This window comes from Lactuca saligna, chromosome 3 (assembly GCF_052625555.1).
Source record: "Lactuca saligna cultivar CGN05327 chromosome 3, ASM5262555v1, whole genome shotgun sequence".
Taxonomy (NCBI): domain Eukaryota; kingdom Viridiplantae; phylum Streptophyta; class Magnoliopsida; order Asterales; family Asteraceae; genus Lactuca; species Lactuca saligna.
In genome coordinates this window covers 42,862,520-42,864,900 of record NC_136419.1, presented here as the reverse complement: position 1 = coordinate 42,864,900, position 2,381 = coordinate 42,862,520, and the positions used below count along the sequence as shown (strand labels likewise).

At 38.0% G+C, this 2,381-nt stretch overlaps 1 non-coding gene across 1 annotated transcript; it reads right to left on the bottom strand.

The window, feature by feature from the left end:
* Positions 1-296: 296 nt before the first annotated feature.
* Positions 297-403, bottom strand: LOC145037940 (small nucleolar RNA R71). Its single transcript, XR_013679050.1, has one exon. It is a non-coding gene; the product is annotated as a small nucleolar RNA R71 (small nucleolar RNA).
* Positions 404-2,381: the final 1,978 nt, after the last annotated feature.

Genomic DNA, 2,381 nt, shown 5'->3' with positions numbered 1-2,381 from the left:
CTACAACTGCCACATTTGAGCTGAAAGGATGCATCCTTACTGCACTTAAGGATGCACCATTTTCTGGAAAGGATCATGAGGATGTTTACAAGCATTTAGATGAAGTTAATGTCATGTCAAACTATTTCAATGTTCCAAAAGTTCCTAGAGAGATAGTCTTGCTGAGGATGCTGCCGGTCACTTTTAAAGGAGCTGCAAAAGACTGGCTAAAGGCACTACCACCTGGTACAATCACTACTTGGGTCCAAATGCGCGAGCAGTTTTTAGAACAATTCTGCCCACCTTCCAAGATAGTTAAACTCAAGAAGGCAACAACCAATTTTGAGCAGAATCCGGGTGAGTCACTTTATGAGGCATGGGAACACTATAAAGGATTGTTAAGAAATTGTCATCAAAATGACCTTAATATACAACAAGAAGTGTCTACATTTTATGATGGTTTTAATGTCATGACAAGGCAACTCCTTGATTCTCAAGGACCCCTAACTAAGAAAATTTTGGGGGAAGTCAAGGATTTGGTTGAAGAATTTGCAAAGCATTCTCGTGAGTACCACAATCCAAGAAATGAAGGAGTTAAAGGAAGCGGGGGTGGAAATTCTATGGACATGGTTGTTGTACTAGCCATGCTTGATACTATGGACAAGAGAATGACAAAGATGGACTAGTCAATACATGCTATTAGAGTTAGATGTGAAAGGTGCAATGGTCCATACTTAACCAAAGACTGCCACTTAGATGATAATGGGTATAAAAAAAGGTCAAGTTTGCTACTCTAGTGGGGATAAATTTGATCAAGACTGGAGAAAACTAAAGAAGGAGTGGTTTCCATATGATGAATACAAGAAGCAAAAGGAAGAAAAATATAGGCAGAAAGGCCGAGGCTTCTACCAAAAAGAGCAACCACCAGCTGAGAAGATAGTTGACTTGGAGAACATGCTAGTTCGTTTTATGGAAGCTTCTGAAAAAAGGCATGATGATACTGATGTAATACTAAAAGATCAAATGAAGATGATGAAAGATCAACAAGCTATGTTGATTGACCAGAAAGCCCTATTAAGAAATCATCAAGCATCGATCCACAATCTCGAAGCTCAACATGGTCAACTAACAACTTTGGTGAACGAAAAATTCTCTTCACAATTCCCCGATAAAAAGACTCAATCCCATGTCATGATGATTGAGACTGAAGAAGAGGCGATTTCTGAGTTCTTAGAAGCATTAGAAGAGGATCCAAAACCATCCAAACCAAAGCCGAAGAAGACAAAGCTTGATGACAAAAATATTGTTGAACAACCAAACTTACGACGTGAGCCTTCTATGCTCACGACGTGTGTCCAGTCTGAACAGAAAAATTCAACAATTGTTCCTGCTTATCGTCCTCTTTTACCATTTCCATCTCAAGCTAATATTAATCCACTGGAACGGGAGCATTTAGAGTTTATAAAGCACGTGAAGGGTATTCCAATAAATACTCCCTTTATCAAGTCGTTATCTAAGGTTCCTGAATATGTGAAGTTCATACAAGACTTAATAGATACTTGTAAATAATTGAAGAAAAATTCCAAGGTGATTCTTAGTTAACAAAGTTCAAAAGTTCTATTGGGAGAGTTACCAAAGAAGATGGGAGATCCTGGATGCGTCACTCTTCCGTGTGAATTTGGTAATAATTTGAAGACATATGCTTTGGCCGATTCTGGGGCTAGCATAACTTTAATGCCTTTCTCATATTATAAAAAACTCATTATTCCAAAATTGAAGGCTACAAGAATGACCATTCACATGGCCAACCGTTCAGTGACACAACCTAGGGGTATTGTAGCAAACATCTTAGTAAAAACTGGGAAATTTGTATTTCCAATTGATTTTGTGGTTATGAACATGAAAGAAGATGTCGATGTTCCAATTATTCTTGTTCATCCTTTACTAAATATTGATGGTGCCTTGGTTGATATTCGCGGGTCCAAGCTCACTTTGAGAGTTGGAGATGAAGAGGAAACTTTTGGAATAGAAGATGGTTTCTAAAGGAGTGATGTTCAAGGTGAGGTTTTCAATATTGATGAAGAAGATGAACTTGGAGAATTGGAGAAGTTAATGGAAGAAGAACTAGAAACAATTCAACAATTCAAACACACAAAACCGAGAGCATCCATTCCATTTTTAGTTGAACTAATTGCCTACACAAATCCAACTTCTTGGGTAAGCAAGGAAAGTGACAAATTATCGAGTGATGAGGACGAGGACGAGGTTACTTACGAAGAAAAGAGTTTGGCTATGGATGAAAAAACGGTTCTAGTGGAGCTGAAAGATGAGGAAAAGGTGGACAATAAATTTCAAGAAAATAAAGGGACCAAAAGAAAGCTCGATATAAATGAGATAAAAGC